Source organism: Equus przewalskii, chromosome 7 (assembly GCF_037783145.1).
Source record: "Equus przewalskii isolate Varuska chromosome 7, EquPr2, whole genome shotgun sequence".
NCBI classification, from domain to species: domain Eukaryota; kingdom Metazoa; phylum Chordata; class Mammalia; order Perissodactyla; family Equidae; genus Equus; species Equus przewalskii.
The window spans coordinates 60377907-60391755 of NC_091837.1; the positions used below are offsets into that span (position 1 = coordinate 60377907).

The 13849-nt window shown below is 37.6% G+C and overlaps 1 long non-coding RNA gene across 1 annotated transcript; it reads left to right on the forward strand.

The window, feature by feature from the left end:
- The first annotated feature begins 1131 nt into the window (after positions 1-1131).
- On the forward strand, positions 1132-6126 carry LOC139084925 (uncharacterized). Its single transcript, XR_011542864.1, has 2 exons — positions 1132-1203; positions 5177-6126. It is a non-coding gene; the product is annotated as an uncharacterized lncRNA (long non-coding RNA).
- The last annotated feature ends 7723 nt before the right edge of the window (positions 6127-13849 follow it).

A 13849-nucleotide genomic window follows, 5' to 3' on the forward strand; every position in this document is an offset into this window, starting at 1 on the left:
TTTCCAAATACTTGTAAATTAAATGACATAGTACTAAATAGCACAAAGAGGAAATATCAAAGAAAAAAATGTTTTAAATTTTTTGAATTAAATAAACACTAAAATAAAAATCTTCAAAATTCACTTAGCGGGAAACCTATGGCCTTATGTACAGACGTTAGAAAAGAGAATGGTCTAAAATTAGTAATCTAAGCCACCATATTAAGAAATTAAAGAAAGAAGAGCAAATTAAAGCTAAAGCAAGCAGAAAGAATGAAATACCATGATAAGGGTAGAAATAACCCAAATTATAAACAGTAAAACAGTAGAGATAACCAATAAAGACTAAAGTGATTCATTTTAAAAGAATAAAATTGATTAGTCTTTAGCCAGTATGACCAAGAAAACATAGACACATAATACCGATATCAAAGATGAAAGCAGAAACATCACTTCTGATCCTTTAGACATTGAAAGACAGTAAGAGAATACTATGAACAATTCCATGTTCATAAATTCAATGGCTTAGATGAAATGGACTACTTCATTGAAAGTCACAGCTACCCAAACTAACTCAAAGAGAAAAATATTACTTGAATGCATTCTATCTACTAAAAAAATTGTTTGGAATTAAAATCTTTCAAAAAAAAATATACCTCAGAACCAAACGATTTCACTGGCAAAATGGAATGGAAGAGAGCTCTTCTAGGGACCCAACTGAAGAACATCAGGAAGGGGCCATGGCAACATTGCACTCTACATTGTAGGCAAAATGTGGCAGAAGTTCTTTCGTGGCCTGATTATACTTTCGATTACCCCAGGGCTAAGTATTTCTAAGCGCTGAGTAGAGGGAGATTTGGAATCTTAAACCTATCCTCTGCAATAGCATTTCTCAGGAATCCTCTAAAGAGAAAGTGACATTGCCAGGATAATTTTGAAGAACATTTTATTTAGCTACAATTCTGCTGTCATTTTCTATGTGTTTGGTATTTCTCTCCCCTTTTGATTAACAGAGACATTCTCATAAATAAAAGATCTTGGTCTCTTGAAACTGTCTGTCTTTCTCTCTTATTTCCCCTGTGAAGTCATAATCCCCCATTTGTGACATCACAGTCTTTCCACTGCAATCAACAATGATGTTTCAAGCTGGGGATTAAATGCTTCAGAAGAGGAAGACTTTACAAGAGCAGAGGGACTCTCAAGGAATAAAGATCCAATTAGCATGTAAATGCCCTTTTTAATTAAAAAAAAAAACAGGAAGAAAAGCAAGGGATGAGTAGATAGGCCCAGGGATTGGAGTGGTTTTCTCTGAAATAATGAATCTGGCCTTTCTCTTCATTCTCCTTTTCTACCCCCAAGTCCCTGCCCCTGTCCCCCCTCAAGTGACTAAATATTTAATGTTAAGAAAACACTAATGATGGAGAAAGGCAGTGAACTGTAAATATGGATATTGTTCCCCTGGAATAGTTCCTGGGTCCATTAACGTGACCAGGATTGAGGCAAAATTTGAGAATGGGCTGCTACAAGAAACAGCTTATATATACTACCTTTCCAATATTCTATATGAACTTTAAGGATACAAACTATTTCCTTTATATATATATATGTTCTCTAAGCTCTACCACGATATATGACATATAAAGTGACCATATGTCCCTAGATAGACATGGTTTGGTTTTGTCCTTACACTCTAATATCACTTGGCACCCACCCTCATCTCCATCACTAGCTTCCACTAAGTTTTGTTAGCTATCCTTCAGTTTCTTAAAATCTCAATGCTCTTCTCCTATTCAGAACTTCACTCTAGGCTATTTCTTCATCCAGGAACCCTCTTCCTCCACACTCTTTGCAAACCTTGTCCTATTGATCATTGAAATCCAAACATCAATGCTACCTCCCCTGAGAGGCCAGCACTGACCCCTTGATATTTCCATTTACATTAGGACCTTGATATTTGATTTTACAGCATCTTAATACTTTCCTAACAAGAATCATAATTCTATTATATGTTTATGTGTTTGATGTTTTTGTATACTGTCTGCCTTCTCCACTAAGTTCCAGCTTCATGAATGTAAGCAACATATCTGTGCTAGTCTCTGCTGCATTTCAGCACTTAGGACAAAGCCTGGAAGACACAAATAAGTGTGATAAACTTGTAAAGAAACTAAGGATATAAGGCACCTTTGAGGATCCTGTAGAAGAATCCCTGCTTTGAACACAAGATTAAAAGGCTTCCAAATTCATGACAAACTTTACGTTTTTGTAATTCCTGAAGTAATTCTCCCAGTTGCTCTCATCATATAACTTCTGCTCTCAGGAGGTCCGTGATAACATTGTAAGATAGAAAATGAATATTGACACAGAACACAGTCAAGGGAGGTGGTCTCCTTCTGGGGATTCATCATTTACAAATATTTATGGGGAAGATATATGTATAAGTAGGTTGACCAAATAATTTATCATCTAATAAGAACTCTTTTATGTGTGAGAGGGGATGCTAGTTATAATTATGATAGGACCATAGGTATAAACCAATACTGCCTTAAGCTAATTGGAACATATGGTCACTTTATATATCAGATATTGTGATAGATCTTAGAAAACATCCATATAAAAAGGAAATAGTTCATATCGTTAAAGTTCATATAGAATATTGGGAAGGGAGTATAGATAAACTCATAAATATAAAGTGATAAATTATTTTTCTTAAGAGAGTTATAGATGAAGTGAAATAGATAATAAGTAAATATCTATAAAGAAATCAATGGCTGTTTCCAAAGAATGCCAAAATATGTTCACCGTGTATTAATAGACCAGTTCATTAAATGATCCCACTATAATATGATATAAAAACATTAGACTATTCTACACCAATACCCTAAACTAACTTATGGCTATAAGATCTACTTGCAGTATAAAGAAAGAGAAGGGAGTTAAGGACTGCGTATACTTTTCTATATTTGAAGTCTTGCCCATCAAACAAGACATTCTATGGGAAAAGATTTCCTTCTCTTGTCACTCTTATGCACAGTAAACAATTTTTAGGCTCCCTGCACATACTCAGTCACATTGTCTTGATGAATTAATTGTTTAACTGGTGCTAGGCATGAAAGATTACATTGTCATCCTCCAGAGATATAAAACAAAGGCAGTAAGATGATGCATCTCTTCTTGTTTTCTGTAAAATCTGATATCCCCAAACTTATAACTCTAAGCATAGGGTTGATGCTGTAAAGACAGTGGCTCATTACCGGAAGAACCTATGGTATTAAGCAGCACAGCGCTGGTGTTAATGGGGTCTGAAACTGGTCTATTAAATTCCATCCAAAGATGCCGTATTTTCAGAATTTTAAACTTAAAAGAAATTGTCACGTTGGACTCCAGAAGATTGCAGATGAGGAAACTTAAGTTCAGAAGGAGAAATAGTTTGTCTGTCACTCAGAAGTAGAGCTGTAACAAAACGTTGATATTCTGAGTCCCACTTGAGAGTACTTTTTATGTTGCCTCTCATTTAGTATATACCCCGTCATAGCAAGATACTTGTCTTGTGGCTGCTAATCTAGTGTTTAAAGTTTCCAGAAAATCTAGTTGTAAGGAAAGATATTTCTGGTACCAATGTCTCCTCAGATGAAAAAAGAAGCCTGTGTTCCCCCTATCTCTATACATGTAGAAGTCTTTAAAATTTATGGGGATCAAGTACTTTAAAAAAGGTCCAGACACGTCACTGATCTTCAACTCTCATTACCTATGAATCAAAGCATAAAATCAGAACCCTAAGGCAAATCAGTGAAAGCTTAATTGCTCTAGAAATATGTATCCTATTGTATTTTCAATTTGGCTCTCAGAAATTCAGGCAATCTCAAACATTCAGGGAATTAGGAAACAGAATTCTCTTTAAAGAAGGATAAATAAGCACTTGGCTTAATTATTTCTTTACTTTCCAACATGTCCCTATTAGGTCAGCACTCCTCCGGAAGACAATTTTTCAACTTTCCAAAGCATCATCGTTATCTCATCAACAATGACAAATAATATAATAATTAACAAGATTAATATGGAGCTTACGATGTATCAGGCACTGCTCTAAGAGGATATGTATATGTAAAATTTAATCTTGACGAAAGTTTCATGATTTAGCTACTATTATTATTCCCCTTTTGCACATACAGAAATTATGGCTCAAGACACAGTTCTAGCTGCTAAGAACACAAAGAAGTAGCTGCGAGTCAGGGTCCTCCGCCATGCCGAGGCTGCTGCATGTGTTATTCATTGATTTGTAGATGGATAACTTAAGTTACAGAGCTGGTAGGTGCTGTGCAGTTCATGAAGGAGAAGATCCTGTGTTTGCAAGGGCAATCAGGGAAGGCTGCAGAGACGAGCATATCCTTAGTTTGGTCATGAAGCTAGGTAGACATTATTGAGATATATGAGGGATTTCCAAAAATGTGGCCAACTGTGGGGAAATGTATTAGTAAGGCTGTGATATTGATGGTTGGGGTGGGGATGAATGGACTAGACTTATAAGAATGAAAGATTTGCATGAAGCAAAAATGATAATAATAATGTATAAAATACATGGCACTAATTAGGACAGCTGGATGGTCATTAAAAATATTCCACCAACCAATTGTCTGACCCGGTAACTTTCTCATCTGTAAAATAAAATTAATTGAGTGACCTCTAAAATTCTTCAACTTTTAACTAATTCTATGACTTTGTCTTATTAAATAAAAGATATTTTAATTCACACTGTACTGATGAAGAAATTGTGGTCCTATAGAAATTAAGTGACTTGCCAAGTGTTCACAAACAAATAAGCAGCAGAAGTAGGTGTAGCACTCAGGTCTTCTGACACCTGGCTCTCAAATGGAGACTGGAAAAAGAAACTGCTTGGGGACACTACCACTTTCATTATTCCAAAAGGCAATGTGCCCAAACATTTCAATAGGTTGAATAAAAATTGAATTACATTTAATAAATAATAATTTCATATAAAACCACTTCTTTAAAAACATTTTTTTGTTTATTTTCATGTTTTAGCAATTTTTAAAATGTTTGTCTGCACCTTCCAGCTGTTTTTTCCTTCTTTCTTAAAGACAGGATTTGGTACTGGCTAGACGACTGGGGTAACCCAGGATCAGAATTTATTATTTATCTTAAACGGTATCTCTCTTTTTTGCTGTTTCTTCCCTACTAGGTGAAAGAAGGATCACATTCCTCAAAGATGATGTGGCTTGGGCTGTGTTTGAAATAAGAAAAGGAAAAAAAAAAAAAACCAACACTGATCCTGCAGTTGTTCACAGTGAGGTTCACCCATCAGAGCTGAAAATAACCTATATTTTATTTCCCTTATTTTTAGAAAACTGCCATGGACACAGGGGTGGCCGAGTGGCCAGCTGTGCCCTGAAATGCCTGAAGCCATTGCAATCAGTGCTCCACTGTCTGAGGCTCCCAAAATGAAACACTTTGAACACTCATTCAAAGGTGTGAAAGCATGAAATTGGCACAATGGCCAGCTCCTGCAGCACTTCCCATTTTTTTGCACTGCCTTCTGCCTCCCTTGTCTGCCCTTTCCGCTCTCCGTCCCTTGATTCTGACAGTTCTTCAAACGTCTGCTTAAAGAGCTGTGGCAGCCTGGGAGAGAGAACTGGAACGTGTTCTCAGGGAATCTCTATCTTGAAGTGAAAAAAGCTGAGGAAAAAACAACTCCATTCAAAAACCCTGAAAAGTTGGCTAAGACAATGGACAAGATGGACCTGAGAAATATGACTCATGTATGTACTTACATTAGTCGACAGATCAATTATTGGTTCAATTCAAAGTCTCTCAGCCAGACACCCACCTTCTTAGATGCTCTCTATGCCATTCCAATCCTATCATTCATTCCCAACCTCTCAACTTGATTCAGTTAGGACATTCTGGGTCTTTGGGATAGTTTCACCTGATTCTTGTTTGTACAGTAGAATCTAGCTCAGTCCCTGCCATGTTGACTTCCCAATATTTTTACCTGAATGAATCGTTCAATGAAAAGAAGACACAGCAAGTTTATATTTCACTCAGCAGTTAACTTGGAAAAAGTTGCCCCAAATGAGCTTGTTCATCACTGACTCTTCTCAGATTGTTACAGTAAATTCACCCGTCTCTGTGCCTTTGCCCATTCTTCCAAGAATATCCTCTGTCTTCTTCTCTACCAGTCTCTACCAGTCTTTCTTCAACACAATTCCCCCAGGAAGCTTGCCTCTGTCACTAGTTCGTATTTTGCATTGCTTTTTCATGTGTAAAGAGATGGTATTTTTGTATCATCTTATGTGTTTCTTATTCCATGAAATTACTTTTGTCCTCATAATCCTTCTCCACCCCTCTTCCATTTTGTGCAGTATCCAGGAGAGTCAGAGTTTTCTGTCTTAGGGATAGGAGGTCACAGTAGAACAACAAAGGACAAAAAGTCAAATCTCACCTTTTTAATTTTAAAAAAATATTTTTCAAAACTCAAAGTAGAAAGAAGAGGTTTTTGAATCTCAAAACTCAGTATATCCCATAAACAATAGATGAAGGAAGAATGTTTGGCAGTAAGAGCCAGTATTTCTGTTCTGGACTTGATAAATATTAAATGGGCATGAGGGAAAAAATGAACATCCAAGAGGAAATAAGAATTAAACGTTGGTGACTGTCTCTAAGGAGGGGCAGCATTTCTATTAGACTAAAGATACTATTTATAATATCAAATAAATGGAGCATCAATGCACATTATTTGTAATACAAATGGATGCTCCCACTGTCAAAGATCATGGACCAACTTACACTCTCTACCTTCTCAACCTAAGATGCCTACTACACCCAGTATTGGATGATAGTTGTTTATGTGCTTATCCTCTGTGCTTGATCATAAGTCAGTTGAGATAAAAGACCACCTTAATCAATGGCTCTTAGTCAATGAGAGCCAAATAAAATAAAATTGAATTTGTATTCAATAGGATGACCATTCAATAAGGTCAGACATGGGACTGGCCTTCCTGTATGTCTACCTTGTTCTTTCATATATATGTATGTTTATGTATGTATGTTTATGTATTTCTAGTGTGTGTGTCCATACTAGTGGAAGGAATGGGGCCAGGAGAAAAAAAAATATTCAATAAAGTAAGATTTAGGATGCTTAAGGGTTCAGGAAACAGAAAATAAGCTTTAAATAAGCATTTAAAATAAAGAAAATTAAGTTTCTCAACAACAGTAAGTACTTAGTTCTATTACTAGATTAATTCTGTGGCTCTATGTTGACATGTGAATTGGGTTGCTTCTGTCTTTGACTTGTTTCTTTGACATATTTCTGTTTTTTCATATGTTTCTTTCTCTGTATGCTGCCTTTGTGTTTGTCCAGTGTTTCATTGCAACACATGGCTATTTCTGTCTGGTGTCATAAACAGGAATACAGCATGCAAGAGAAGAAGGATTGTTTCTTCCTTGTGTTCCCTTGTAGGAGTAAAAGAGCCTTTCAAAGAAGCACCCCAGTAGACCTCTCTCACTTCATAATTGCCCAGAGGAAATGCTAAATTAGTCTCTGGCAAAGTCACTGGGACTACTACAAATTGCTTAAATTGTCAGGATTTATGAGTCACACTGGGGAGGGTTGGACTCTCCAGAAACATCGGGTTTTGCCTTCAAAGAAGAAAACTGTAATGCCAACAGAGTCTGATAAAAGTAACAATTATAATAACCATAATAACAATAGTAATAGTAACTAATGTTTGTTGAGTGGTTACTCTATTTGAGGTCTTGTGAACAGTGAAGGATACTACTGCATTTAATAAACATGGCAACCCTGTAACAGATAAGTATACTGAAACTCAGAGAATTGGATAGATATGTCCAAGGTTACACAGATAACAAATGATGAAGAAGAGAGTAGAGATTTAAAGCAATGGCTGTCTGTCTCCAAAGCTATTACTGTTTCCGGTGTTCCACAGTGAAGCCTATGAAAGAGTATATGCTTTCAAAGCCAGATAGAGATGTGTTTTGCGAATTCAGTGAAGTATTTGCTAGAGGTACTATGGCCACTTTTTTAAACGTGTAATAGGCTTATCTAGACGTGTACTCGCTGATTGTAAAGTTTCCTGTAATAGGAATATAAAATCTTCTTTCAAGTCTCTCCCAGCCTCCTCTTTAATGATCTGTTTTAGGGTCACTCAAAATCTGGATTTCTTTGTCAATTAAACTGAGTTAGAGGAAGCTAGAAACTGGACGTAGTGGATGATTCAATCAATCTAATGCATGAACTTGTGAAATTTGACCATGACTCATTTCTTCTCCTTAAAGACAAATGTTATCATTAAGGAATAACAATGCTGTATCCTCAGACAGTTCTTTGCAAATTGCTGAAGGCAGCTTCCACTGAATTACACATCACTGGAGCTTCAAACCAGAATTCAGATCTCATTTTAAGAGGAGACAATCATTATAGACGGGCGTTATCTTTTTAATGGCTAAACTCATCTGGCTTCATAAAGTGTTTGAGACAGTTTCAAGCTGATTTCTCGTCCATACTCCTCCCTTTAAATCTAACTACAAGGGTTATTCCATTCTTCCTAGCCATGGCGTTACCCATACTCTCTACTTACTTAGCAGTGGAGAGCAAACTTTCCCTTAATGTTACCTTCCTGACCTCTTTTATCTCTAAGTCCTCTGGCAATTCCAGAATTTTGTGTAGAGACACAATTCAGTTCTCAACTTCATACTGACACATTGTTGTACGACTGCTTAATGTGTGAAAGGTAGTGCTTATCTAAACCCCAAGAACCCTGAGGGGAGGGACCAGTTGACATTTCTCTTCCAATTATTATCAACTATAGTGCCTGGCAAATGACTGAACCCACAATAGGTGTTCTATAGGAATATTTTCTAATTTGTATTAATTTACCTTTTACTTAATTCAACAGTTCTCATCTGGTCTTAGAATACATTCTGAGGTAGACCATACAGCAGCTTGGGCAGGGAGGGTGTGACGAATGGGTCAGACACGTTCAATGCTGATAGATAAGAAATGGCCAGAAGTGTAATTGATTAAATATTTACCAATCATCTTCTACAGGACAACATTTTCCTCACTATTGCACTTGTCTGATTTGCTTTCTCATTTTTCTCTTCCTTTCTTATTTACTTTTAGTCCAATGACAGACCGTCCCCTATTCAGAAGGGAAACTAATAAAGATTCCTAAAATGTAAGCAAACCTGCCCAAATATCCACATTATTTTACTGAACTAAAATACTCAAAGATGCAAGTGAAGACTATATCCATCAGCTACTGGATGCATTGATGAAATAAAAAATTCAACATATTCACTTGCCTCCATTTACTTTTTTTTGTGGTTCTGTGGCCTCAAGCTGCTTACTGCAAATTAGATTTTGCCTTAATATGCTAATGTTGAATAAGGGAATTGGGCTCTAAATAATTAAGTTGTGAGAAGTACAAAACTAAAGCAATCTATTAATGCAATATGAACATCCCTTGATTATATTTGCAGAATGAATTTACCTGCTTTAAATGGTGAATTAGAATTGAAAGGTAAATTGAAATTTAGAAGAAAATACAGTAATAAACCACCACCATCCATTTTTTTTTTCTCTTATGCTGTTTCAGATGTCAGAGGCTCCGCTCGGCCATACTAGTCAGATAAGGGCATATTATGATCACTGCGCTGCAAGAGCTGTCTCTTGATTGATCGACTGTTTTTGCCATCATTACCCATTCTTGACCCCACCAGAGGCAATGATTCCATTCTAGTCAATGGGTATTTTTTTGTAATTGTTTTGATAAAATTGTGGCCTGGGGTTTTATTGTATGAAATTTGAAATCACATATATAGATAGATAGATAGATAATATAAAAGTATATGTATATATATACATACATACACACATCTTACTTTTTTCACTTGGTGGCCCCCTCGGTAAAACCAGAAGGAATCTGAGGGTCAATACCTGAGCCTGTTGCAGGCATTTCATGGGAATTCACATGGGTATGCAGTATCCTTTTTTTTTTGAGGAAGATTAGCCCTGAGCTAACTACTGCCAGTCCTCCTCTTTTTCTGAGGAAGCCTGGCCCTGAGCTAACATCGTGCCCATCTTCCTCTACTTTATATGTGGGACGCCTACCACAGCATGGCATGCCAAGCAGTTCCATGTCCGCACCCGGGATCAGAACCAGCGAACCCCAGGCCGCTGAGAAGCGGAACATGCGAACTAAACCGCTGCGCCACCGGGCCGGCCCCTGCAGTATCCTATCTATTGTGTCAGTGTGGGGTTTCTGAGAAATTTTTCAGTCCCCAGGAAAAGGATTTGGAAATAATGAAGAGTACAATCTTTTACTGAAATAAGATCCCCAGACATGAGTTGAAGCAGAAGTTCAGTCCTAACATGAAGACCCCAGAGCGCATCAAACTTGGGTGCTTAGTGTCAGGATTTCTATTCTGAGATCCAGGACACTGCAGGGTAAGGTTTAACTGGACCTGAAGAATAATATGGGAGTTCAGGGATTAGATCCTTGTCTACTAATTCCCAGGTTGACGTTACAGTGATGACGTTTCTGTCTTGAAGACCACTCAGTGAGTGGCCCTGAGGCTCCTGATTCTTGACCTGGGTGGAGCTGAGACGGCAGATGGGATGATTGGCAGGCTTAGGTATGAGGTGAACAGTGAAGCCGAGGTAAGTAAGGACCTAAAAGAGAAGAGAGTTAAGGATAGACAGACATAATGCAAGGACATCAAAGACCTGCTCTCCAGAAGGCAAGTCAGGCCGCCTCTGGTGTGCACATGAATATATATACACTGGAAATCCCTCACCGTGAGAAGGTTAAGGGAGGGGACAGCAAAATGAAAAACAACCAAATAAATAAAAGTCAACCAAATAAAGAGTCATAAATATTTTCTGAATTTCTCATAGCCTCCATGCTATCCATTCTGTTTCCTTGAAAAATTGAATTATGATTCTTGAAAATCACAGCCTTATTGTATTTTTCCACGACCTTGCCTTAATAGATGATGAATCGTTAAGCAGCACCTGTCGCAGACAAGAATCCTTTGCAGTTGCAGTGCGTTTTCACCCTGCAAACTGCAATTAAGCCCGTCTTTTTGCTTTCCAATCTATCTCATTCGCACAGATTTGAAAAATAACTAACAACAAAAAGTTTCACATTTGCATATACAGGCTTGGTAAATTTACCTTTCCTGACTTGGAAGTTGGACATTGTGAATGGGAAGAATATGATTCATGGAATCACAATGCCTGAGTTTGAGTGCCATCTCTGCCATGTTAGTTTGGTTTGGTTTTCTTTGGTTTCTTTAACTTGAGCCACTGGATCTCCTTATCCATATCTATAAAATGGAGCTAATATCAACCACTCCACAGAGTCGTGATAATAAAATTAAATAAAATACATAAAAGTTCTCATAGGGGCTGGCCCCGTGGCCGAGTGGTTAAGTTCGCGCACTCCGCTGCAGACGGCCCAGTGTTTCATTGGTTCGAATCCTGGGCGCGGACATGGCACTGCTCATCAAACCACGCTGAGGCAGCGTCCCACATGCCACAACTAGAAGGACTCACAACAAAGAATATACAACTATGTACCAGGGGGCTTTGGGGAGAAAAAGTAAAAGAATAAAAAAAATCTTTAAAAAAAAAAAAGTTCTCATAGTATCTAACACAATATTTACACATACCAATCATGCATAGTTCACACATGTAAACCATGTGTAGTGTACTGTTTTGAATAGTTCTCTAATGACAGGTACTCAGAGTGCTTCCTGCATCTGCCTAGAGTGCTCATCCTCTGTTCTCAATCAGTACTAAGTTTTACTATTTTAGAATCAGCAAGTCCCATGGGCCAAAGGAACCCTTAACCCCATACTACTAAGAAGGCAGCCTTACAGAGTTTCTTTTTGTTCTCCCTTCTACACCCTGGTACTCAAACTCAACAACTCCAAGATAACTCACTAAATAACTACTTCTAACATAATATGCCTCTGCTTAAAAATTTCCATTAGTTCCCTATTTTCTACAGAATAAGGTTCAGATAAAGATCTCACTCCTCCCATGAAACCATCTCTGAGTACCGCACACAATGCTGTTTGGTCGTACTCTGAATTCATATTTGTACAACTACTCTGACCCTATCACACTTTCACCTCTACTCTAGCTATGTGTCCCTATGAACTTTTCTTGGGGAGTTGGCAGGGGAGAGGAATAGAGCAGAAATTGTTCCTTCCTCTCACGTATTTTCCACAGCACCTACTCTATTGCCCTGCAAGTAAAAGCCCCCTCCCGTTTTTAATGATGTTAATATTAATGATAATTCCACGCAGAGCTGAAATCACAAATAGTTCTGTGCACCTGTCTCAGGTGCTTAATTAATCCTGTCACATGCTGAAAGAGTCAGTTAGGTAAACTGTCCACAGAGCAACCATAAATTATTTTCTTTCACTTCCAAACATAGCTACATAGTTTCTTTACTTTTATTTCAGAGAGAGAGAGAGAGAGAGACAGAGAAAGATAGACATGAGAGAGAGAGAGAGAGAGACAGAGAGATTATGCCTTAACAAAGGTTCCTGCTGTGCTGGCCTTATCGTCCGTAAGATGAAGGGATGCCATTTCAGCTAATAAAGGTTTTTCTTCTTTAATTTAATGTCATCATTACCAGCTTACACTCTATAACACATTTTTTATTCAGAGGAAAGTGAGGAAAACAGTTATCCAATGATCTCAAACTCACATACATTGATGCCTAAAATTTTCCACCCCAGAATCAGTGAAATGGTCTGAATATGCAACCCTAAAAGGTCAAACTGCCCAAGAACATAATTGGACCCAACATCACGTTGTAATTAAAGCTGCAGAAGGTTCGTACATGCCACCTCTCTGTCTCTCAAATGCAGAGGGAAACACGGGCTTCGCAGACCACGGGAAAATGCACTGATTAATTACGCGGTGATGTGATATTATTCCTGCCAGGAGAGTCCCTCTGAAATGTCAGCAGGATTAGAAGTGCCACATCTTCCTCTCAGACTCTAATCTTAAAGGGCCCTAGGATGAAAACACAGCAATTACGTTCATAGACTGTGTCAATTTTACAATAGAAAAAAGAGCGTTCCCAACAGCAAATAATTATAGCACTGCTTAATGATTGATTTAACATAGAAAACGCATCTAATTCCTTTTGTCATTACAATCTACAGTACTAACAATCTAACAATGCTGCCTTCGTGGATAGACATTACATTAGCATTAAGAATAATGCTAATACAACACGCAGTTTAACTTGTTATATTGTGAGTCGGCAATGCTCCCCCATACACGGTTATTAGTGTAGCACACCTTCTGAGTGAGACGGACCAGCTGAGAATTTGCTTTTCAGCATCTGTGCTAATGCAAAAGAGCATTGTAACCCAAAGTAGTCTCCTGCATATTTCATACAGCAGGAGAGAATGTGTTTTCTGTTTTCCTTAGGATATAATTCCAAAGTCTCAAAAATGTAAGCTCTAGCAAATTGATTCATGATGATTCTAAATGGATCCCTATGTGGATGACATGCAAATGTAACTCTTGCAAAAGATTACCTATGGAAATCTAGCTAGTCTACAAGTCAATAAGCATAGTACAGTCTAAAGAAAAACAAAACAAAACAAAACAATCATGAGAGCTCTTAGGCTTTCTTGTGCTGAGTGATATGGTGACAATGAGATCATTCCAGAACGTTTAGAATAAAATTAGAAAGAAGAAAAAGAAAAAACACGGAAAGTTATCTTTCTTTATGGTATTCCACAGGAAATTATATGGGTGGTGAAGGAGTTTTCAAACCCCTTTCCTGTCACTCCTTCAGAGAAT